Here is a 27,005-nt window from a genome sequence, read left to right on the forward strand (position 1 = left end):
ACTTCTGTTAGTCTCAAAGGTGCCACAGGACCCTCTGTTGCTTTTTAAATTTCACAGTTTCAGAAATTTAGATCTGAAAATTCACAGTGTTGTAACCATGGGAGTCCTGACACAAAAGGGGGTTGTGGGGGGTTGCAAGGCTACTGTAAGGAGGGTTGCAGTATTGCAATCCTTACTTCTGCCCCACCGCCAGCAACAATGCAGAAGTGAGGGCTCCAATACCATACTATGCCACCCTCACTTCTGTGCTGCTGCTGGTGGCAGCGCTGCCTTCAGAACTGCACTCCCAGCCTGCAGCCAGGGGAGTTTCCCAGAGGTGGGTCTGACCCAGCCCTGGGAGTGGCCCATGCCATGGAAAAGGAAGTCTCATCCCTCCCAGCCCAGCCTGGATTAGCAGCTGGAGTCCAGCGCACAGTAGGAGCCCCCATCAGGGGTGTCCCTAGCCCTGCCCCTCCCCGGCTCTGGGTCCAGTGCTTGGGGGTTAAAGAGGTCTTGGGCTGGCTGTATGTGTATGTGGGGGTGACCACACCACACTCACACATATCCCAACCACAGTGCCCTGGGTGGTGGCCCATGTCACCCACCCATACAGCCGGTCCTGTCCCCCGAAAAAGTAATGACCCACCCCACAAAACTATGCCACCGTCACTTCTGCACTGATGCTGGCAGCAGCACTGCCTTCAGAGCTGGGCACCTGGCCAGCAGCCACCACTTTCTAGTCGCCCAGCTCTGAAGAAAGTGCAGCAATAAGGGTGGCAATACCACAATCCCCCTACACTAGCCAGATTTCAAGGGGGGAGACGAGATTTCATGGTCTGTGACACATTTTCCTGGCTGTGAATTTGGATAAGAATAGACTGGAATGTCCCTGTCCTAATAAAGTTCTTCCCATTTATCACTAAAAGTCTTGCACACCTTGTCGTACCAGCCTTCTGCAGAAAAGTTTTCCACTCTGCAACATGCCTCCTCCAGTACAATGTGCCTGCAGTTGGATTTGTGCTATTCCACCCTCCTAACCCAAAAATCAGTCTTGGGCACCTTCTCTGGTCCCACCAAGCTACACCCCAACAGCAGAAACTGAATGGCTTCCAGAGGCGCTAACTGGCTCACAGTCATACTGAAAGCACTGGATTTGATTGGATGGATCAAATTTTCAAAGGGACTGCTAAATGTGCACCAGCAATTCTGGTCTAATATTATTTCACATCCTGCTTTTGTTCATGGAAAATAGAGGTGAAAAAATGCACATACAGCATTGGTATTGCAAGTTTAAAGGTTACTTTTAAAAATGCATCCCTATATGTTTTTCTTTTGCTTAATTTTGAAAATCCTAATGGAAGGGGAGTGAGTAGAAGGCATGAGCTTTGGACACTCTTTCTACATAGCAAAACTGAATCATATTGGCCTGGTAGTAACTAGTCTTTATTTCTTAAAGTTCCCACCAGTTCTAGCAATGGTGATTAAGGCTACATTTATATCATGGAGGTCATGGAAGTCAGAGAATCAAAGTAAGAGACTGCCATGCTGCCTCCACCAGGAGAACAGGTGAGAGATTTATCTACCTCTTTTTCGTTGAGATTTTTATTTCCCAGTTAAGGCATATCTACATTACTACAAGAACTGCATCAGGAGACTCATTTATAACATGGTTGTTGTCACCCAACCTACTTAAAACATAGTTCTGTCTTGTAAACTATATGAGATCTAATCATATTTTAACCAATCCCCAAATGATTGTTTGGAAACAACTTTGTAGCCAGTCCCCTGACACAGTTCTTACTATAGTGTAGGTGAGCCCTAAGCAGGAGAAAAATTCTGGCTCGTTAGCATTTGAGATGTCAGTGGAGAATTTATCTGCTCTTTAGAACAAGCTACAGCAGAAAGCAGTGCAAGAGGTTTGATGTATGATGCAGTAATATTCAAGCCTCCATACCAAATAGCAACTGCTCCAGCCTTATCAGAAGGATTGATAACCACAGTATCCTGTACAGGAGAGCTACCTAAGGCATTGCAATTCTCCGGGATTGGGCTACTGCACTGTTCTCTTACATAGAAATGTATTCATGAGGTGCCACGGATGGTTAGAATATTGTGAAGCAATGGATTAGCCTGACTTTTAACAGCTCCAGCTGGAAATTGAGTGGTTTTGTCTGAGCCCAGGGAAGGAGGAGCAACCTTTCACTGTTATCTTCAATTTGTGAACAGCTCAGGTATTGTTAAGCAGAGGAATGGCAGTTCCTTCTTCTAAATACTACTCTTGAGTGTCACATTTGCTGGTGGTCCAGCTCCAGGAGGAGAGAAAGGATCCACACTTTTCTATATTTCAAGAGCTAATGGAACCATATGAAGTTAAGAATATATTATCTATGTTCACTAAAACCAAAGTAAAAGAAATCTTACTAGCACTAAGTGCTGTTTGAATTGCACTATTATCTGGCACAAATACCTTAAACACTGTATATCACACCAGGGTGCATCCCTCTCTGGACTCTGATCCATAATCCCCAAAGGCCCAGAGCTCTCAGAAGGTAATCTCTTTCAACAATGGGATGAGCTGGGAATCGTATCCTTTCAGGATTTATATAAAACTCAAACACATATGTCTTTTGGGAGGATAAGAGCCACTTAGCTTATCCTGAATTCATATTTTTACAGCAATCCTTTTTATGTCTCTGGTATTTCTCACCAATGAGGAAAATTGTTTTATTGAAATGCAACTGGTATCCTCTGTCTGCCATCACAGCATGTTATGGACTTCCTGGCCTGTTCAAGCCAAGGGAAAGCAAGCCATGCCGAATGTATTGGACACAACTCCCCATCCTGGCACAAGTCCCATCATTTTATGGTACATTCTTTCTTCAATAGCCATGTGTTTTCTAAACTGTACATTCTTGTCTCAGAGACAAGAATGAGAAATAGTCAGATGAGTGGGCAGGCAGCATGGAAAAGGAGACAAGCTAACTGGTATCTTTTGTGAGACTGGCATCAATGAATACTGACCCATGCCAGGGGGCATTAACCTGTTGTAATCTTGACTGATGACAGGTGTCTGTTGCCAAGAAATAAAGACCAATCTCTTACCAGGCCATCATTGTGTTACACCTTTGTTACACCTCTTACCCAGCTTTTAAAGGTGCATCTTTCTAACTGAGCTCAGTAGCTGTGCTCTCCCCAACTCTCTGGAGCCGTGGGCATTTTATCTCTATGACAGGTCATATTTTAATTGTCAGTATGGTTCATATGCTGCAGTAGAATGCAAATTACTTTGAAATCAACCTGTTCTGTGGTTAAATTCTTGGTTCTTTTGCAAGAGGAAGGGAAATGGACACACAAGAAAGTCAGCCTTTTCCTCTTTAACTACAGTAAACGTCTTCTTCATCCCAACCATTTTCCAGGGATGTGACAGTCAATTTTGGGGGCAAAGACAAAAAACAACAAGTAAACCTAAACTAAAGAGAGAGACAAAAGGAAGAAACTAAATGAAACCAAAAAACAATTAAAATTAGGTCAGCCTTTGGCTGTTAGTTGAGCTTCTTTCATTCCTCCTTCTCCCATAAATTGTGTTTTCTTATTCTTCTTCTCTTGGACATCCAGCTAGATGGTAACTCTTCTAGAAACTGACAGGATGGCCGCATCTTGTTAGCTCTTCATATTTACCAAGGTTCAGATCTTCCCAGCCAGCAACACCAGACAATTGGAATCTGTTGTAAAGTCCTTTCTGTCTGGGAAAAGTTCCAGTCTTATTAACTATAGTTTTTCAATGTAAGTTTTGCACTGGTAGGGCTTTTCCAAATCCACAACAACATTACAAAAGAGTCTGATAATGCGCTGTAGGCCTTCAGACTTATTTCCTGTCCCTTTATAGAGAAGAGCAGAACAGTGATCAAAAGAGTAAGGGAAGAAACTCGGAATTAAAACCGAAGGATCTAGGAGTAACTTAATTCTATTCCCAAATCCTAAATTATAGTCTTTACCCATATTCACTTGTTTTCAAAATGTAAGGTACATCATAATTCTGTTCCCTATGTCACTGCATGTAAACAAATAACTAGAACTGGGTAACTACTGCAGAACCATTTGCATGAGTATTTGCCCAGATTTTAAAATAGTTCATGCTCCTTTTGTATTTGCGTTTTGTTACCATTGAGGCAATCAGCTTTACTTGTGGGAAAGACAAGTACTTGTGGATATTTTATAGGTCTGGGAAGCTATGTGACACAATACGGGGCCGGGGACCCAAAATCCCTCACCAGAGGCCTTGCACAAAGATAGTTAAACCAGCTAGGCAGCATCCAACTGCACCCTTAACATCTAGCACTGGACACTCAATTACTTTATGCAAATTTGACAAAAGAATTTAATATAAAGTCAGCACCCAGCTAATCTTACAGTAGCCTAATTTTACTGGGAATGATGCCTTGGGAAACATATATGTAACCCAGAGAGGGAAAAACTTAAAATGTCCTAATCCTATTTATCTGCTGCTTCTTCTAAAACCATTACCTCTCCCCTAGGGTGTGCCTATGCTAGAAAATGTGCTACCTGTTTTCCATCAATGGTGCTGCTGCCTTGGTGCCTTCCACTCAAAGCTGGTGTTTATGACATGGTGATCCCTGTTTACAATAGCCAGGGCCGGGTCCAGGTTTTCTTCCGCCCCAAGCGGGGAAAAAAAAAAAAAAAAAAAAGCCAATCAGCAGCACTTCGGCGGCAGCTCAATTGCGCCGCTCCATTCTTTGGTGGCACTTCGGTGGCAGGTCCTTCACTCCTTCTCTTCCTCTTTGGCGGCAGCTCAAAGAGGAAGAGAGGGACTGAGGGACCCACCACTGAATTCCCGCCGAAGACACGGACGGGCTGCCCCAATAGCAGACGCACTGCCACCCCTTTGAATTGGCCGCCCCAAGCACCTGCTTCTTTAGCTGGTGCCTGGAGTCAGCCCTGACAATAGCACTCACTCTGTTTCCAGCACTGCTGCAGCTAACCTGGGGCTGGAAAACAGGTACAACACATTTTAGTGTAGACAGGCCTGAGAGAATCAAAGCTACACTGGCTTCTTCAATGAAAGGCTCCTGCAAACTTGAAAAAAGTTATACTCATCCAGTCAGGGAACAGAGATAATATCATGTGTCTTAAGTGATCAATCCTTAATAACCAACACAGCTTTAATTTTCAATATAGAGTTTCAAATACAGCAAATTATTCACAACAATCAATCCATAGAATAAACAAGAATATGCCAAAAATGCATTGCAATAAACTGGAAAAGAAGTCAAATTCATGTAGTAAATTATTTACTCAGCTCTTCAGATTACATTTCAGGGCCAAACTTGGCCAGTTAAATTAACCTGAATGAGATTTTAACTTTGTACGTCAATAATACTTAACAAAAATGTTTCTCACCTAGAGATCTTCACTCTCTTGCTTAACAAAAACTTTATCATGGCTGATATCATCTCCTTTAGTTGACAGTATGCCCAGATATACTCAGAAAGCAATTTTAAAATATTTAAATGTTTGTTAGATATTCTTATTCAACCTTAGCAAAGGCCCTACACCTCAGAGAGAACTATTTACTATTCAGTTAGGTGCATGAAAATAAGTATGGCAATGATTTTATTACAATGGGGAAATGTATTTTGGCATATAGGTCTGAGAACAGAACTAAGAGGCAGGAACCTTCTGAGTGCTAGTCCCAGCTCTTACTTGACTCATTGCATTGTCCTGACAACTCACTTAGACCAAAGTTTTCACAAGTGGCCTCTGGTTTTGATTGCCCCACTTGACACCGTGGGCCTCATTTTCAGAAGTGCTGTATGACAAAATTCCCAATGGCTTTAATAACAGGAAAGGGGACCCTCAACATGCTTTATATCAACAACTACCGACCACTGCCATAGCACTTTCATCAGTGGTTCTTAAAGCACTTCACAAAGGTGGCGAAGGATCAGACCTGTTTTTAGTTAGAGAATCTGGAGACTCGGAGAACTGATTTGCCCAGAGTTATACAGTGAGTCTGTGGCAGAGTCAGAAATAGAACACAGATTTTCTCAGTACTAGTCCTGTTCTCTGCCTCCTGGACCACACTGCTTACATTGCTGACTGTCAATCAAGGAGTAGGGTTGCGCAATTCCAAAGGGAATCTCATCCTATTTTTCAAGGCCTCTGAGGTGTGGCAGTTATTTAGGACTTTGCAGGGGGTAGACTTTAAAAGGGAGGAATGTTGGGATTTCTCATGTCCCTGCCTCTTATTGTGTTTCAGCTTTGGGAAGAATATATGCTCGGAGATCTCTATTTTAAAAAAACAAAACAAAACAAAACAACGCTGCTAACAGCTGAATGTCTCACATGTGATAACAAAAATAACCTATGCAATGTGATAGAATGTAGTCAGCATGGGGACACATATGTAAAGAAATACCATGTTTAGACAGAATCTTTTCCAAGTAAACACAAATAGACTGGTCAAAAAATGATTTCCTTTACCATGGAAAATTTTGACCTTTTGTCAAAAAGCAAACAGAAACAAACAACTGAAAACAGTATTTTTGGCCCCAAACTGGAAGCTTTTCAGTTGTCAACCAAAAATTTTTCAGGTTTTGGATTTTTGGATTTTCCCACAAAAAATTGAAAATGTTCAAGGAAAATGGATGACAGGTTTCAGAGTAGCAGCCGTGTTAGTCTGTATCCACAAAAAGAACAGTTTGATATCAAACTGTCTGTACTGGGCTATCTTGATTATCACTTCAAACGTTTTTTTCCTCTTACTTAATTGGCCTCTCAGAGTTGGCAAGACAACTCCCACCTTTTCGTGCTCTCTGTATGTGTATATATATATCTCCTCAATATATGTTCCATTCTATCCATCCGAAGAAGTGGGCTGTAGCCCACGAAAGCTTATGCTCAAATAAATTTGATAGTCTCTAAGGTGCCACAAGTACTCCTGTTTTTTTTAAGGAAAATGGATGCTTTCCACACACAAAAAATCACTTAATTGAAAACTGAATTTTCTATCCCCAAAAAGTTTGCGTAAAATTTTTGATCAGTCTTAAACACAAACAATTACCGGGAAATGAGGGATGCTGGTGCCACAAGAAAGAATTCTGTGACAGGTATCTTTCTCTTAGCACCTCTTTTCTACAGTACGATGCAGGAGAAAGAAGTGAAAAAAATCACAGATACAAGAAACATAGCCACTTAATCCATAATATGGGAATGCATTTCTGCTCTTTTTCCCTCCCTAGATTCATTTTATGTTCCCATCAGAAGGTTAATTGTGTTAACAGGAGTTACGGCCACAAGGGAAAAATGTGATTGAATGCTGAGTGCACTTTTAGCTGATAACCTCCAAGTGAGTGAAAGGGCACACAGAGGGGTTGATCTCCTCTAAAGGGGTTGTCAGTCACTCAGGAAAAATGCAGCTGTGGGAGAAATGGCTTTATCTCCCAGGACACAAGGAAGAGCAGCTATCAAAATAATCTCAAGACTATACTCTTTCCGGTTTTTATGTCTATGTCTATGGAACTGACAGCTGAGTTATATACAAGCTGCTGGCTTGCTTGTGTGAATGAACAAACGGACATGACTCTATGCACATTCTTGAAGACTGATTACATTGCATGAAAATGTGTAACTGCCAAGAACTGAACCAAACTATTTATAGCGCTCAACATAAGTGCTGGAACTAGGCGTGGTAGGGGTGCGGCAACACCCCCTGGCTTGAAGTGGTTTTCATCATATACAGGTTTACAGTTTGGTTCAATGCCTCTCAGCACCCGCACTATACAAATTGTTCCAGCACCCCCTGACTCTCAATATCTGGGGTGCAATCCTGAGCCCATTGAACTTAATGACAAAATTCCTATTGACTTAAATGAAACTCGGTTATCCCAGGATTTTACTAGAGCAGTACTGTGTGGTTTTCCAAAGTTTTAAACTTGCTTAACATGCATATAGGAGGCTCACATGAAAAACATAGACTTACCTCCCCATTTGGCCCATTACACTCATGTCGGACTTGCCCTGCAATATTGCATTGAATTTATGGTAGTCAGCTTGGAAGAGAGAGGACTAATAGTTTTAAGATTAAATATTTCAATAGACTGGGACTGATGAGAATAGGGGTTGTGGGGGGCATCTGCACCAAGTAGAGAGGGGGCAAAAGGGAATTGTATAGTGTATTTCAGATGGCTGAACATAGGCCACTTCAGTCATGATGTACTAGAGCTGGTGTGTTTTAAAGGGGAACTTCTAACACTAGGAATATGAGCTTTCCCTTCCCTCACTGCTATAGAGAACCGTAGCAAGATCTTGGAAGAACCTGAATAATGATGGCAAATGATGAGTAACTTAAGCTGCATCTCTCCATCACCACAAGAGAGAGGAGATGGGATGCTGAGGATCAACCGTCCCTCCTCACTCATACTGCAAATCTGCTGTCCTTACTCACAGTGAGTACTGTTGCTGCAAGTATTGCCTCTGAAATATAGATCAAAAATTGTGTCTGTGTGTGTGGGCATAAAATGTATGTTTGCTCTAGTTCTGAAGAGAAAGCATGAAAAATAAAAGGCTAGATAGTTTACTTTAAAATGCCCAAATATAAACCAACCTCTTTTTTTCCCAAAGCTTCCAAGCACAAAGAAAGTTCTGTAATGTTACCATCAACAATACAACTTGAACAAAACAACCAAAATGCTTATTGACTTGGTAGCAGGGAAAGCCAGTTTGAAATATTTCATTCCTAACACCAGTTAAGCAAGTATGTGTAAAGTGTAAAGCCTGCACTTGTTGATTTCTGAGGTAAAAATCAATAAAACTGTCCATAACATATAACTCTTTGGTTTACCTCTCCATAGAAATCAAAAGAGAGTAATTAGATTTCTGCCTGACTAGCAGGGGTAGAAAACTGTTTCATTTTGGATCAAAACCTTCCCAGTAGATTACACCTTCTATCCACTGCCTATCAACACTTAACAATTGCTTTTGTATTTGACTTTGACAGAACTACCAGAATGTTACTGTCTAATTTTCAATGTAGCTGATGCAAGGTTTGTAGTTTTACTCAAGTACCAGATTTTAAAATTAATTCTCACCACTCCATATTTTTACATTTTTTACTATATACAGTGTTTTGTAACATTCAGTCTTGCTAACGGTATAAATAATTTAAAAAAACAAAACAACAACAAAACACAAACCGACCTCTAATTTACAACAAGAAAAAGCTTAATCTATTATTGATGAGCCAGCTTTTGGATTCAGATTTAATACTAGACAAGCAATTGTCTGACCCTGAATTGTTGCTGTGTTTCATATTCAAATGAGGCTGACACTGTTGCATATATTCTCATCTGATGACATTTTAATATCGCCAGATGCTATTGCCTACACAGGAGATAACTGCTTCAAATGCAGCCTCTTTCTCTCTCTAAACTGGATGATTTTAAGAGGGCAGGCATAAAGCAGGTCATATTTCTAAATAACGTTTTTCTACAATTTCTAGTATCGCTATATTCTCACATTGCAACAGTCATGGAGTCCTTCAACAATAATAGCTTCTCTACGGCAAAATGTCACTCCGAGTTTTGATCTTCCTTAACTCAGCAGCTTTTGAACATTATGAGAGCATGAAATATCAAATAACAGATAGTGCTGGCAACAACTTCACATGCTAGATAGAGAGTAATCAATTGGAAAATATGTGACAACTTAAATTCAAGTTCCATATAATGAGTGGCTTTGATGGATGGCTGCAAAGTATTCATGCTCTGAGACAAAGAGAACTTCCTCACTGAGCTCCAGACCACAGAAAAGCTTCTGAGCTAAATCCCCCTCTTGGCTGCCCAGTGGCTCCCATTACAGTCAGTGTGAGCTTTATGTGTGCATTTGAGGCCAGTGTGTGCATTTGAGAGCTTAACAGTCCTTTACATTTTCATGATTCTGAACATTTTAAAAATAAAATTCTGGCCTATTAAAAACAATCTGTGTAGTTTGGAACTGGCCAAAGTATATATGTTTGCAAATCCTTAGTCTACAAATCTTAGACTTCAGTATTTATATAAATTAGCATGTAGTTAGACTGTAAACACTAGGGGGCTGGGATTCTGTCTTCTTCTGTGAGTCAGACAGATCACATTTGGCACTTAACAAACAGTATGTATTATTATTGGGAGGGGGGGCGCTTAGGCGTGGCATTACCTCTGTGGCACTGTCTCTGGCCTCCACAAAGAACTCTCTGTGGGGCCAGGAAGGATGTGGGTTAGTGATGAATGTTCTCTTCCCTCCCCACAGCCAACTTTATGGGCAATCTATGTAAAAGTTAATGCAAACTGAGGTTGTATTTTTAAGCAGTGCCCCTCCATGCAGGGAGCTGGAAGTGGTCAGCTAGTCCATGGCTGCTGTGGAGATGGCTCTGGCCTCAAGCGGATCCTCCAATATCTGCGAGTTCTAAAAGGACTAACTCCCTCCCTCCCTCCCTGATCTAGTGACTACCCCGCAAGGTCAGTGTTGTGCTTTTTTTTCTTCCGCAGGCCTTTCTGTAGGAGCAAGGGAAAGATGCTCTCAGCTGAGACATAAATAAATAAATTCATACTCAATCAATCAAATCACTCAGTTTGCTGACATCTTAGTAGTCAGCGTCAGGGAAGGTGTAGTTTCCCCATCCCCATCTCCATTTTTATATATTTAACACTAAATATAGAAATACCTAAAATCTCTGAATACTTCTATATGCTCTTCATAACTGGTCCCAACCACATATCTTTCCATTTCAGAGTGTTCCTGGATTGCTCTGGCAGCCCTTTGGTTCCCACCCACAGTGCTCACACAGTGTCACCCTTATCTCATGTGATATTTCTGGAAGCAATTATCCATATATAATACAGACATCAAGTCAAATTCATTGCTGGCATAAGCTGTCACAACTTCATTGACATCAATAGAATGGCCACTGCTTATGCCAAAGGCAAACTGCTGTCTACTTACATGGCCCTCATCACCATCTGAGCACAGCACAATCGTTAATGGACTTTATGCTCAGTAGAAGGGGAAGCCTTATCACTACTTCACAGGTGGGAATCTGAGGTAGAGGGTAGCTGAAGTGATTTGCTTAATCTCATGCAAGAAATCTGTGCCCAAGCCATGAACTCAACCCAGCTTTCCTGAGTTCCCGGCCAGTGCACTCTCCTCTAAACCGCCCTTCTTACCTTTGACCTACCATGTTTGTACTAAACAAAAGAGATGTTACAACTCCTTAAAAGGTTATTCATTCTTTTGTAAACCAGCACTCAACAGACAATGAGTGTGGATGCATATGTGTGTCATCTTAGAGCTGCACGGGTTAGGGATGACCTGGTGTAATAACAGCACTGTCATGCCAGGAGACACCAGGGCTGGCAGGAGCTGAAAACACAGTGTAAGCATCTCTCTTGGGCCCTGAAAAGAGGAAGTGTTTGTGTTTCCTTTGACTGACCTCCTGTGTTTGGCACTGATAGGCTTTGGTTAGAGGAAGACTGATCATAACAGCGGGCTTTTGAATTTGGTGTAACAGAATGGAAAGATAAATATGGTGTTCTTACATGGCATTGTAACCCCAAAAAGAAAAATGCCAGGTTCCCTGGGTGCTGTAAGCTGGTGTGGCATGCACATCCAGAACCAAGGTCATTGAGCAGTACTGAAATGTTTCCTTTTGTAAATATATGTAGGTTTAAAATGATGTGGGAGCCACTGGTTACATGTGGAAGGAGGCAGTCTGGCTCATATATAAATATGAATACTTTTGTTTTTAACTTTAGCCATCTGGGGGGAGAGTAATTGCTCTTCTGACAGCAGGTGCCCATCACTAGTGGTTTTACATGTAGCAGTTAGATACGGGTGTTCATTTATTTTACACCATGTATTTACAAGGAAATAACAGAGATTAAAGGAGAGAACGTAAGCGTTTAACCTGGGAGTGTCCTACACTGCAAGCAAATGTGTTGTCCAAACATGTATGTAGAGCACAGGAGCAGGTGGATAACATATGGTTGTGAGGATAGCAAAGCACTATGGCGTCCATAATTCATTCAAGCCAAGGTGCGCTGCCACTTCTGTTAAATATTCAGGTACTTGTTGCCTAGACACTATAGTGATTGGGGCATTAGGAAAAGATCCTACTTGGGCTTGATATTTTTATTATGAATGGAAATAAAGTCATTCTAGAGCTCCCCTACACCCAGAAGGTGAATGCACTGTCTTCCATTCTAAGGCTAATGTTCTGCTCTCTGAGAAGAGGTACTGTGGTGGCAGTGCTTTCATCATGTGCAAGCAGAAGAGAACCTTGCATCACTTGACACAGGCTCCTCTGGCCAATTAAGGAGCAATGCTGCTTGGCTCCAAAGTGAGTCCGAGCCAGACTGCTTCTGCTGGAGTGATAGTGGTAGCTATGGTCCAGGGTGGGGAAAACAGGGGATCTTCAGGGTGTTTAATGGGAACAATCATTAAGGGGGGAAATAAGTGAATGTTAAAAGGTATCTGAGGCACTGGGCTATTATACCAGAGGAGCAATGTTCAGCTTAAATGTAAGAATAAATACAAATGTAATGGAACCTTTTGACTTCTTCATCACCCCGCTCTCACATTACTGATGAATATAACTCTGGGTTTGATCCAAAGCCCTTTGTAGTCAATGGCAGTCTTTCTTTTGGCTTCCATGAGCTGTAGCTGAGGCTCTCGGTTGGCCAGCCATCCTGCCTGGAAACAGATCTGCACGCTGCAGAGCAAGGGTTCATGATTCTTGCTGGCTTCCTACCACACAAAGGCAATTGTTACTCATGAATGGAGCCTGTTATTATTACTATCTTCAATAACCACACCCTTGTCTTTTGGCCCCCTCATTTTGTTCCCAGAGGTTTAGCATTATGTCAAGGCTGGAGTGTGCTTTACACAATTACTTGATGACAGAAAGTCACCACGAGGAACTATTTTACAGTTCAGTATGTGCAGTTGGTTGAGCTCTGTTTGAACTTGGAGCTGAGAATACCACCACCCTGCCCCCAAGAGTGAAGCCTATTGAATGTCAAAACTTATTGCACAAGAGATGTCCAGGTCTATCTTTGTCACTGTTATTAGGAAAAATTCCAAATGCAGATCTACTCACAGAATCAGAAACTAGAGATGGAAAAGAGCTAATGGACCAGACTTTCCAAATGGGCCAACACAACCTCCATTTGTGTGCACACAACACTGTCTGTGCACTCTGAGTTTTGACAGCTTTTTTGTAATTAAACCCATTTGTCACAATGGCTTTTCCACATACAGAGTCTGTAACAGATATACTCAAATAATGGGTTCTAGTGGCTTTATGCATGGGTATGATTGCTTGAGAAGTGCATTTGTAGGCATTTTGCATATAAAGTTACATACACACAAATGGGGGCCACTTTTTGAGCATTTGGCCCATTAAGTCATTCCCCCATTTCTTTATCATCAATCATCATCATTATCATTATCATCATGGCAAATCCCAAAGTGATGTAGCTTCCTTGTAGATCAAGCACCATAGGAATCAATCTCCTTAAGGTGGTCTGGGTGGTCATTAAGGTCTTTAAGGTGGTCTGGCTGGATAGTCAGTTTATGTCTATCATTGGTAATCTAAACTAGACTCCATTTTATGTTTCAATCTATTTGGCTATAGCATTGCTGTTCCCAAAGTGACCTGTTTCCACACCCAATCTAGACCACTTACCAGATTGCAGTAGATTTAGCCAAAAATTACCTAATTCTAAAACAATGACTCTGAAGTTTCTCTATACACTCTTTATATGAGATAAGTATGTACATAAACAACTGTGTATGGCTCAGGACCAGACTAGGGGAAGGGTCAATTCATTGGTTCCACTCCAAAATTAAGTTTGGATTCTAAACACTTTGGAGGGTATCATATGGAGACCAGTGGAGGACCCTGAGGCAAAATATCATATAGGCCCTGATTCAGCAAAACACTTAAGCACATTTTTAATTTTAAGAGCATGCTTAAATTCTTTGCTGAATTGGGACCATAATCACTTTATTGTTTGTATTTTATTGTGGGCAGGGGACAATCACTTTATTAATAAACTTTAGCACCCAAATCATAGTTATATAATAAATAATACTATGTTTTTGTCTGAATCTGGTGTTGCACTTGACTCTGCGGCTAGGCTTTTGGGCACTCTATACTCTTTCTTCTTGGTCACTCAAGTGATTTTTATTTTTGTACCAAAATGACTGGTCCCCCCACCCTTGTTCTGTTCTCTGCTCTGTACATGAAGAACCTTCCTGTCATTATTAAAGTCACACCAGTCAAGAATTGCTTTCTTGACATGTAACAGGCTGAAACATAACAGACTTTGAAGAGTTATGCAATTGTGCATTGGTCTATGGTGCTTCTTTCTTTTCATTCTGATTTTTTTTTATAGGATGTATTTATGTAAAAGATGAATGCAATTCCCTCTGTCTGTCTGTCTGTCTCAGCCTCACAGGCATAGGAATTGCATACTAGCTATTTCCAGGCAGGCACTGTTCTTAGACCTTTCTCTATAGATGCCAATTAGAAGATTAGCGTCTTTTCTCTCTCCCTCTTTGCTATTAAATAGTCACACAAAAGCTGAGCTGACAAATTGCTCTCTCCATGGTGTTGGACAAAGACAGACAATAGATCATCATCATTTACTATACTCAAATCCTATTAATCACAGATTAATGAGAACATGTCTAGTGGGGGAGAAATTACCAGAATGTGGGCATATTGCCTTGTTACTCATGGAACATCTGCTCTAGCTTTACCTTTAGTGTCATGTCATCTTTTATCACATTGAAATAATGTTTGCTCCAGAAACATAATTAAGATAATGGGGTCCCTTCCTTTAACAATTACTGAGATACAGTAGGATTAGATTTCTTAGCCATTTGGTTTTAAAAAATATTCCACAACCCTTTTCTGAATGTTTTGTTTTCTCTCGTTATTACTATTTTATTCATCGCAACATAGTTTTGGGCCCTGCTATAATAGAATTTATTATTTATTTTATATATTCTTTTCAAGCCCCTGAAAATTATATGATTAAACCTTAATGCCCAATACTGGGGCTAAAGTTTAGCTTTCAGTTTTTATAACTTAAAGAAATGTTCCAGTTTCCAGAGCAGCTAGTCTTCTTCTTCACTAATTCACATTACACTAGCATCCCAAAGTGTGATATTTAGTGTGAAATATTTGCACTTGTTTGTTTACTTTAAGATATATATATATATATATATAGTTCCATAAAATAATATTATTGCTGTTGTCACTTTTAAAGACTATTGTTAAAGGAGGCGGCTTTGTGTGTATATTGAATCAGTACATTCGACATTTATCCTGCCTTGAATCTTCTTTTTGCCTTAATTCCCCTGTTTGCCTTTAAGACCTGAAACTTGAAGTTTTGGGTTTAAGTAATTAGTATTCTTCTTGAGGCCTGCTAATGCTGTTATCCCCTATTACAGGGGGAAGCTATTGCAAGGATAAATAGCAAAGCAATTACATCTATCATCAACCGATAAATAAGGAGGGATTGCAATTTATACGTGTGATCATGTACTTTAAAAATTAATTGGCCCTTGTTCTTAATGTCCCGAGTACTTACTCGTCTCTGCTGGAGGGCGGCAGTGATTAGACCTCAAGGCTGGTGTGTGGATTAGCCGTGATCTAAGGCTTTGTGATTAAGCCATGATTCAGCACCACAGGGACAAGAACAGCTCCTGCAACGCTGAGCTACCAGGCGCGCGGGGAGGGGGGAATTACAGAGAGCTTCTTAATTAAATTTTAATTATTGCTAATTAGAACTACTCTGGATTTTTTTAAACATCCCAACAAGGGAGGCAAGGGATGATCCTGCCTTTTTTACTGCTCTGTTAATTAGTTTCCTGAGGAGATGTTTGAAAGAGCAAAGTCAGGCTTGGGCAGCACACAAGTTTTAGCATTGCTTGGGCCTGGAGGTGGACCAGATCTGGGGCATGTAGAATGTCCAGCTCTGAGGGTAACTTCTCCTGGGTTAACATGTCTTTGCTTCTGTGATGATATGAACTATGGGCCTGATCCAAAAACAACTGAAGTTAATTGGAGTCAAGTTTCTAAGTGCTTTTGCAAAACCACTAGACACCTATCTACATTTTTTGGAGCCTAAATCTTTTGGAAAGCTGGCCCTTGGTCTCTCTGTAAAATAGGGATAATAGCATTTCCCTGCCTCCTGGCATGTTGTGGGGATAAATATATTAATGTTTTGAGGTGTTCAAAAACTATGGCTATGGGGAGCAGATAAATACCTAAATACATCATCCACCACCAACTTTTATGACAGACTCTAGCAAATTTACAGTCTGGACATACACAGCGGAAACACCTGGGCTACTACTCATGCCTGTGTCTTCATTTTTAAAAAAAGAGCATGCCTAGGCTTTGACATTGATGGTAGGTCCTAAGAAGAGCAGTCTCAGTTAAAATCACTGTTTTAAACTCTGTGAACCTAATTGTCCTCTCATGTGCACTGGTGTAAAACATGGGTAACTCCATTGAAGTAATTGCACTGGCCCTGGCATAAAACAGGTGTAAGTGAGAAGAGAATGAGGCCCTGGGTCTAGCAGATATTTGACAGACTGAAATGTGTGAAAATATGAAAAGCATTATATAATTGACCATTATTATTATATTTGCCAATTATATTCAATGCCTTTAAAATGTAATTCTACAAAGAAAATATATTTTAAGCTTTCAGAATATACCTGCTAGCAGCCTATCAAGTGTTCCTCAAAACCTATTTCTGCTTCATTTGTGTACATTACCCTGATTCTTGCACTGGTGTAAATCAGAAATGGCTCCACTGAAGTCAATGGTGTAAAAGCACTATGAGAGGAAATTCAGGTCTCTTAGCTTTAAGGGAATTAACTAAGACCCATTTACTCTGGAAACTCTTTATAAAATTTGAATTACATTTTAAATCCACAGTTAATTTCGTAATTTATCTCCTTAGATAATAATGTTAAGAGTTCTATGCGGGTACAAATCCTTATGTTAATTACAGTAAAAATACATCAAATCAAATTAAATTTCTAGAATCAATATTAGTTGTCCAACTACCATCCCTAATGACAGCCCTACCTTTCATTTGGAGTTTTATTAATGCATGTGTTATTTTTGTCACCTTCCTCAGCTACAAGCAAACCCACTATATGTTAATTTACACCTGATAACAATCGTTTTTCTTGAACTTATCTTCTACACCCGATGATAAGATGTGTCAACACCTATGCAGTGTTGTTTTGTTTTGTTTTTTAATGGTGCTAAAAGACTTAGCTTCCAGTCATTTTAATTACAATAACTGAGACTGGAAACAAAGAATAAATAAATACAGCTATCTTTCCTAATCCCTGCTTTACATCTCATAGAACATCTTATCATGCACTAACTGCCTACCCACCCCTCAAAAAATAATCTGCTTAGATTTAATTAATTCCTAACTTGTAAATCAGTCAGATCATGAGTACTATTTTAGTTAACTATCTCTCCAGTCTGCTAATTTGTCATCTATTTTCAGGTCTGTTGACTATGGTCCTGCAAGTACCAACCCCTCCAACAGATACTGTCGTAATAACAACCAAGACTTTACAATGAATGCCTCGAAAATGTTACATTTGGTGCATCTCATTTAACACATTTGATCTATGGATGGCTCCCTCTAGCAGTCTGAGGGACTACTTTCTGTCACCCATAGTGTAGATGAACTATGTAATCATATTATACCAGCTGCACTGTCGATGGACTTTGCTTTCCAAAGCTTTATAACCAAATTTCCATCTTAGCTGCTCACCTCTCTATGTTTTACCTTAATTGCAACAAGATGGTGGCAACTTCATGTGTCAAAAATTTCTTTAGGTGAAACCATTTTCAGGTTGAGTTGCATGGCTCCTTTAAAGGATGACAAAGAATCTTCTTTTTTTCATTCAATGCTGCCTTAAATAGAGCACTACAAAAGCAGGGTTTTTTTCTTGGTCCTGAAGCATCCTTTAATTGGTTACAATACTGGCATTTTCTTTTTACCTTTGTTGTCACAGTAACTGAATGCCAGTAAAAGATTCAGGGGACACAGATTATATATGAGAAAGTTAATGTGTATGTCCTATGTCATGGCATAGGATTTGCACAGGAAATTCCAGTTAGATTAACAAAAATTGCCTGCATAAACATTTATACACACAACAATAGGTTACATAGGAATGTACCATTTTCTAAGGAAACTCTTCACCATTAGCTGTAAAAAGCTTGTCCAAGATTAGCCCATATTGTGGTTACACCCATTGTCTACATTTTAAAAGTTCACATCACTTTTGTATTATTCAGATACTGATAAAAAGTCCAGTACTAATAGATATTATATAGTTGCTATTATATAAAAGTTATAACCTTGAAAATATTTATTAGCTTATGTTCAGAATTATCCCCCCTCTGTACAACATGTCAGCACCCATAAAGCCCCTGTGGCTCCCTAATTAATATTAATATTTATTATTTTACAGTATTAATACTTATTTTATACTATCCATAAGTGTGCTACGCACTTCACAAGAAAGGCAGGAAATGAAGGGAAGCCAGTAACAGTTTTTTTTTTTTAAATTAAAGTTAACATAAGAATGTTTTCCCTCTAGTCTAGGAATAATGTGGATGTCTGTATTTTGCATCTCAGTGAAATACAAGGAAAGATCATTCATTTCTTGATTTAGACTCTGATCCTGCTCTGCATTGGCACAGGCTTCTGCCTACATGGAATAACTTGCTGTTTGGAGCTGAAGGACCTAGTTCTTCAACTCTTCACACATTCTGATAGCATTTACCTGAGCCAGTGCTAGTCAACATGAGTAAGGTTTGTAGAATTGGCCCCTTAGGGTATGTCCACACAGCAAAGAAAAACCCAGGGCTGTCCTCTGCCAGCCGACTCAGGTTTGTAGGGCTTGTGCTGTAGGGCTGTTTCATTGTTGTGTAGACTTCCAGGCTCAGGCTGGAGCCCAAGCTCTGGGACCCTCCCATCCCAGAGGGTCCTAGAGCCTGGGCTCCAGCCTGAGCCCAGAAGTTTACACAACAGTGAAACAGGCCTGTAGCCCGAGCCCTGCAAGTCCAAGCCAGCTAGCACAGGCCAGAGGCGGGTGTCTAGTTGATGTTTAGACATACCCTTCAAGAGAAATTCAAGAGAATAATAGATGGAGCTGTCAGCAATGCACAACTCTCATTGACTTCAATTGGAGCTGTGAGCACTCAGCATTTCTGCAAACCAGGCCCAAGGTGTCTCAAGTTGGCACTCAGAAAATGAGACGGGGATCCTACCAACAACAGTCTGTCTCACTACACAGCCCAGATTCATCCCCGAGCAGGTCTAGTCTATGTATGGAAAGGAGCAGGGGTCCTATAGAAAAAATAGAATCATAGGACTGGAAGGGACCTCGAGAGGTCATCTAGTCCAGTCTCCTGCACTCATGGCAGGACTAAGTATTATCTAGCATGTGATCACATGATTAAAGACACTATCATAGGATATATGCACAAGGGGGCTGAATTAAGGTTGCACACAAGTTCTTAATTCTAGCATTTTTTAACTTTTGAGTGCTTAACTTTGCAACCTTAATGTTCTTTTAATGTAGGATTGAAGGGTTTTAGGGGGAGGGTTGGTTATCTTTTTGTGTAATTATATTATGCATTGTATTTTTATGCAATAGGCACTGATGGTGGCCTAGAAATAATAATACAATGTATGTGTCACTTTTTCCTTAAGAGTAATAATATGGAAGCACAAGAAGACCTATACCCCTTAGGACTCATCTCTCCCAGATACTTAGACATTCTGTTTATTTGCTGAAAGAGAAAAATAATACAGGGACATTAAGTGATTTCTCTAAATCTACTGAGTGAATCAGTATCAGAATCAGGATTAGAACTCAGGACTGTCATGCCTGGTGCTCAGAACACTATACCACACCGCTATAGCGACCAAACCCTAAAGTTACTACTCCAGTAGAATTTTCATTGGAGGCAACTGGAGATTTGCCTAAGTAAAGACTGAGTTAGAATTCAGGCCATGACACTCAGAGTTTAAAATTTTTAAAAGTACACTGATTTTTTTTTAAATCATAAGATTAATCAGTTTTATTTACTAGTTGTCAGGGACCAAAACAATAATCAGGCCTCCCTATCAGAGAGAGTCAATATTTTCACATACTCATCTGCCAAAATGAAGGATCTGTGCCATGTTCCCTCCCCCACAAATTGTGGTCCTTTTGGGAAAAGAGGCATTAAGAAGGAGTCACGTGTTAGGTGTTTTTAGGAGCACTTTTGACAACATCTCCAAAACATCATGTGCATATTAAAATCCAAGGGAGGATTTACAACAAAGCAGTTAGTGCTGTGTGGTGTAGGAAGCTGGATCCAAACCAAGATACTTATTAGAAGATTGAATGGTTTCCAGCAGATGCTGAAGAAGGGTTCTTGATATATATTAGCAGGAAAAAGTGTATAATGAGGAAGTGTGTGCAATGGTTATGCAGAAGAATCTAAGTGAGATTGCCAATGTGAGGATCATGCGATGGCTAAGCCTACTGTGACATGTGGATGAGCAACAGGCTGCCAAAAAAAAAAAGTGTGCCATCTCAGAAGAAGCCTCACAGTTAGCATGAGCAAGGGGAGAGACTTGCAAGGGTGACTATGAAACAGGGTGACATCATGCAGAGGAGGAAAGGATAGGAGTCTGAGGGGTAGACCACAGAGCAAGCACAACCGCAGGAGGTTTAGGCCCAGCAGATGCATGGGTCTTGAATCATGCAGTGTTGGAATCTGAGCTTTGGTCTGACTAACGTTTCACATTACAAAATACAAAAGAACATTTATATCCTAATGTATAATATTTAAGATCAAGTATGTCTAATTCTATTCATTTTTTTAAAGTTTGGTACCAAAACATATGTCCAAATCAAATAATGTTAATTGGAAAAGTTGGGATGTTGAACAGCCTATGAGAGGGCTGAAATATTTAGATAACCCGCTCCTTCCTGAAAGATAAAGGGTGCATTTTCGAAGAGTTTAAAAAAACAAAGATATCTCCAGGGTCACCTACATCCCTATGAGAGGCTGGAGGTAAGGTATTTATTGGAAGAGGTCTTGATAAAGTCTAATTAACATTGTTGGTTATGTTATTTGTGAACTATTTTTATTGTCTATAGAATGCATTTTACCTCTATGTTTATAATTAGCCTCTTTTTTTAATAAGCTCTAGCAGGGGGTTGTACCTTATAACCTGTAATGTATTGTGTAGAGCTAAAAACACATTTATTTTTGTCATTTTCCCTTGACTTGTGTCTATTGCACTAAGGAACAGCAAATTAATGAGAGAAGGAAGTAGTCTAATCTGAACATTCTCCAAAGGTTGTCCTTGATCCCTCCTAGAGGGATCAAGGACAACCCTTAGGCCTGAGCACTGTATCCAAACAAAATAAGGAATATTGATGACAAGCTTTTGGGTGTACAAATGTAACCCAGGACTGCTTGGGTGTGGCACTCTGTCCCCCTCTAGTGGCACCTAGCCCAGTTAGAAATTGATGACTCTGCTACATGCTAAGAGGCATGTGCTTTTTACCTCATGCTGTACAGGCTCATACACTAAGCTTCAGAGGTGCCAGGTTCGATCCCGATTATGACTGGAGGCTGTTGGCATTACATAAACACCAGCCATGGCAGTTATACTGTCTAGCGAGATCTCATTATGAATGGGCACTTTATGAACAGATAGACCGACAAGATATTCTTTAGCATTTTATGTAATACAAAATATGTCACATACTTTGGGACTCAGCTGAGAAAAGCACACTGTGATGGGGTGTACCTATCCCACCCTGGCCCAGAAAGGGTTAACTGCGCATTGCAGGCTGAGGAGGCCACGCCCCCCCACCCCACCCCTGCTGGGCATGCTCAGCCTGGAGACAGGATGTAAAAAGAAGCAGCCCAGCTCAGTCTGGGCAGGCTGCTGAAGGGGAAGAAAGCAGACTGCAGGCTCTTTCCTTGGAGCTGCTACAGCCCCCAGCCACAGAGCCAAGGCACGCTGAGCCCCGGACAGATCCCAGGAACGCAGAGAGGGGACCAAGCCATCAGGAGCTGCAGCAGACGAGGACCCCAGAGATCGAGGGGAACTGTGGACCACCGCAGTGGAAGACAGGGTAGGAAGCAGCCATGGGGACTTATACCTTGCTCCAGTTGTAGAACCAGGGAACAAGTCAGCGTGTTTCAGGGGATCCCCACTGACTCAGCAGCGAGCACCCTCGCCCCTGCCAGGGCCCTAGGCTGGGACTCGGAGAAGCCGGGAGGGCCCCAGGCCCCCTTCCCCAGATGCCACACTCCCCTAGGTGGCGTCCCTCTTCCCTGATGGGCCAATAGCCCACACAATCCCACGGAGGTGAGCAACTTATATTGACTTTGGCCACTGGGCCACGCAGCCCTGTAAGGAAGAGTTGCCTACTGACTTGGGCCATCAGGAAATGCCACCCTGAGAGTGAGGGCAGTCCCAGGGACTCTGGCCACTAGACCATACTACCTCGCTTTATAGTCAGGGTCACCAGGATAGAATCTAGCCAGCACCAGCGCTACCCTTGTTTTTGACCATACATGAGCTGACTCCCCGTAACGAGGTGTACCTACCGCATGACACACATTTACATTGACACAGGCAATGCATTGCTATTCACATGTACAAGCATTGCCATAACCAGTCGTAGATCACTGTCATGGAAATTGAACCTGTAACTTCTGCATCTGAACCCAGGAGCCTCAACTGCTTAAGCAAACAGACAAAGCTCTCTTAGCTATGGCTGCAGCAAGTTCATCCACCTCTACCTGTGGCCCAGCAACTACAAGAGGAGGGCAGAGTGCCATATCAAATGGGTTACATATACGATATGCAGATATATAAAGTGAATGGTGGGCATATGAGAAAAGAAATCAAGTACTTAATGTGAGCTTCAGGCCAATAAGTAAAGACACTTATGGAAGACACTGAAAAGAGCTTTAAATATGCAATCCAACCAGGAACTCCTGGGCTGGAATTCATTAGCTCTATCCTACACACAGCTGCATGTTGACAGTATTATAACTAAATATAAAAACAGGTGGCTGTTGCACTAACCAGTGTAAATAAAAGGCATGTGATATGAGTAAACAAGAGAGGGTGGTGCTGGTGGAATTAAGACCACCTAACTCACATCTAATTGGGGATCACACACATGTCTTAATCATGAGACCATCCTCCCCTCACACCTGTAAAACAAAGTTTCACTTGCAGCCTTGAAATGAATCACTCAGTAAAAACAATTAGCAATGGAATGACACTAGACAGCAGCAATTATCTAAATGCCGTCCTATTAACCATGTGAGAGACTAAATCCTCACAATCAAATTTGTTAGTGAATGCTAATTACAAACTAACAACATTTAGTTTCATTTGATTAGGTATAAGAATTCCACTCCAATATGATTATATTACACAGAATTACTTTTTAAAAAAAAACATAGCCTGAACCAGAGAAAATTAATTCTAACATTGACAGACAAGCAGAAGAGACCTGTTCTTTTTGTAATTATTGTTATTCCAGTCTATAAAAGTTGTGATGAAGTAGCTTGTGTACATGTGTACTGGTGACACCTAGTGGAGTGTGAAGGATGTGCCTTGGTATAACTTTTCTTGCTTCTAGCTGAGCTAAGTGACCTGTTGTTTTGCTAAACTGTCAGGATACTGTGCTAGTGAACTGAATGAAGCTACTGATACTGAATTTTAATGAGTGCGCCCCACAAACGTAGCTAGGAGGATGACCATTTATAGCCATAAGCTGCTGTGAAAAGGGCATAAAATAATCACACTCGCTGCAACTCTTAAAAACAGGGAGCAATGATTGTCATGCTCTAGCCATCTTCACTTGGCAGACCCAGGAACATCACGGTGGGAATTGACAGTGGATAGTGTGGCAGTTTTCACTGCTGATTCCGGTGCTGTACCTCTTCTAAAGGAGGCAACAGAATTCAGTGGATAGAGCACTGGTATGGGAGTTGGTAGACCTGAGTTATATTCCCTGTTTTACCATAAAGTTCAATGAGACCAGGATTTCAGCTTGTGTGTGTGAACCTGGGCTAGTAAAATTAACCTGTGTCATAGTTTCCTCATCTTTAAAATAAGGATGCTAATTCTTACCCACCTTTGTAAAAGTGTTATGAGATCTACCAAAAAAAAAATGCTGTAGAATTACAGTTTTCAGGTCATTTGATTTGGTACCTTCCCTGAGCCCTATATTTGAAATGTAAAAATGCATTAATATTCAGCCTTTAACTAGCACCTCACATCTTCAAAGCCCTGCACAAACAGTAACTAACTATACCTAGATATAACATGCCTCCCATAGTTGTGTCAAGAGGAGGCATGGTAATCCCATCACCTTTTATATCCTGGTGAATATATAATTTCCATGATATAATGTGGTGATGAAACATGATAAATATCTAGCTAGAACATAATCAAGGCAGGGATTTTTACTCCATTCATATAATTAATTACTCCAAATCATATAATTTGCAAAAAATGTAGTGTGTTCAGCATCCAGATACCACAGTGATAAGCATAGAATAAAGGTCTAGCTTAGTCATATAAGTATATTTTATGTGCATTGCTCTTGGTTGAAATACTATTGACTTTTAAATAAAAGAGGTCTCTCTCTGTTTGTCAGTTATATTCAAACTGATTTCATGGAATTCTGTTTTTTGTGACTTAGCCCAATTGCTCAGTTTATGTGATTCAGCCCCATATGAAACTTTTTGTAGGGAAGAAAAAATTCCAGTGGAGTCTTCCCCTTCTCTCCTAAAAGCTTATCATGCAGAAATCCCATCTTTCTGACTGGGTTCAACTCCTTCCAGTGACTGTTAATGCTGCTTTTAGAACAGGAGGAATGGGTCACTAGAGAGGGATAACACAAAGCTCTCTCTCCCACTCCAGAGCTTGAGTGCACTGTGCTGTACAGTTTGCGGATCCAGATGAGCTAGCAAATCCAGGACTAAGTCATAAATGTGAGGTCAGATGTGCTACAGGACAGTTGATGTGCTGCCACTAGAACACCTGGCTGGCCTGATTCCATGCACTATAACAACACTGCAGATGAATCCTTTATACATAATCAGATGAACCTGAAGGTTATTAGATTTTAATTAGCATTCATTAACACAATTGATTGTGTGGATTTAGTCATTTAAATGGCTAATGGTAGGATATTTGGATAAGTGTTGCTGTCTAGTGATATTTCTTTAGCTAATTGTTTTTATTGAATGAATTTATTTGGAGAATGCAGGTGAAACTTGTTTTCAGCTGTGGGTTCTATAGACATGTTTATGGGCCTTATCCAACTCCTAATACTTTGATGGGTCTTTGAGAGGGGACATGTTGGCTCTCAGGCTGTTCTTTAGAACAATTTAGGAACTATTTTACCCTCTGCATGATGCAACGACACTCTAATATAATTTTAAATAAAATCTGTAACTGTAACGCACCCAATTTAGGTAAAATGAATACGGAAACATTTGTGTTGAGAGAGTTGAAGTTCTACAGATTTGTCATCAACATCAGAAGCAACCCTGATCAGGACATTCCAGTTATATAACAAAGCAACAAAAGTTGAAAAGCCAAAAAATTCAGAATTAGTTTTCAGTGGGGGAAATACAAGTATCTGGAAATTCAAAGATGATGTTCCATAAACAAACTGAATTCTGCTCCAACAAAAAAAGTTATACATTTCTACTGTTAACTCCTCTCCTTTCTCTGTGGGCAATAGGGCCTGTCTAGACTATCCAGTCTGTTTCACAGAATGAGATACTCTGTGGCTTGTGGTTCGTATTCATACAATGAATGGGGTCAGGATAATTAGCTAGTCATATGCACGGGACTGGCTCTCCAACCCACATTCAGTAATATAATAAATATAGTGATATTCTTATCTCTATACTGACAGCTGTGGCAGGACAGATCTGAATTTCTCGGGTCTTGGCTATACCATTTATTATTATTTATATCACAATAGCACTCAAACTATGCTAAAAACCAAACAGACACACAGGAAGTCTCCGTTCCAAAATCTTATAATCTAAAACAAACAAAAAATGCTAAAGGCTGGGGAAAGGCATACAACATACAAGCTAAGTGATCAGGGTAAAGAAAGGCCTGCAGCTTGTTCGCTCCATTGAGGGAGAGAGGGGTTTTGAGCTATGTGTATATAGAGGATCATGGGAATAGTTTATTTAACCTTTATTAGTTGGCTAATCCCTTGTAAGCATCACAGTAGACCTGGGTCTTAAGGAGGGATCCTAATGTGGAAAGGTCTGTGACCTTGCAGACCAGCATAGGGATAGTACCCCATGCAGAGTAGGTGCCGTGGAAGAAAGAACCAAGATGGTTGTAGGAGACATGCAGCATTGTGACTTGTAGGTGAATAGTAGCTACTGGTGGGAGACAGAATTGTATGTAGAGGGTAAGACATGAAAACAACATGGCCCTTGACCACTGAAGAATGGATAAGGACAGATTTTTGCTTTGTATGTGAAGGGTAAGAGGCAAGAGGATGGATCCTGCACAGTACCAAATGCCCTCAATTCCCACTGACTTGACCTAAGGGTGCCTAGCATCTTGCACAGTTGTGGGGGGCAGCTGCTATTGGCGGAGAAGGATTTGCAAAGGCCAGACAGGTCTGTATTGGAATGCAGGCCTCAGCAGGGCACAGGGCTGCAGCAAAGAGCAGGTTCCGGTTTCTCTTGGGTTAGATCAGGGGTAGGCAACTTATGGCACATGTGCCAAAGGCAGCACGCAAGCTGAATTTCAGTGGCACTCACACTGCCTGGGTCCTATATATTATATATTATAGACGTATAGAAAGAGACCTTCTAAAAACGTTAAAATGTATTA

The 27,005-nt window shown here is 40.8% G+C and overlaps 1 long non-coding RNA gene across 2 annotated transcripts in view; it reads right to left on the reverse strand.

Moving 5' to 3' along the window:
* Positions 1-111: 111 nt before the first annotated feature.
* LOC117876434 overlaps positions 112-27,005 on the reverse strand; it is a 37,193-nt gene continuing 10,299 nt past the window's right edge. Inside the window, exon 3 of one of the 2 annotated variants that reach the window (XR_004645492.1) lies at positions 112-2,881. This is a non-coding gene — a long non-coding RNA (uncharacterized LOC117876434). Of the gene's footprint in view, positions 2,882-12,242; positions 12,778-27,005 lie in introns of those variants that run through there. The other variant, XR_004645493.1, reaches the window with a different exon arrangement.

Source organism: Trachemys scripta, chromosome 4 (genome assembly GCF_013100865.1).
Source record: "Trachemys scripta elegans isolate TJP31775 chromosome 4, CAS_Tse_1.0, whole genome shotgun sequence".
Classification (NCBI taxonomy): domain Eukaryota; kingdom Metazoa; phylum Chordata; order Testudines; family Emydidae; genus Trachemys; species Trachemys scripta.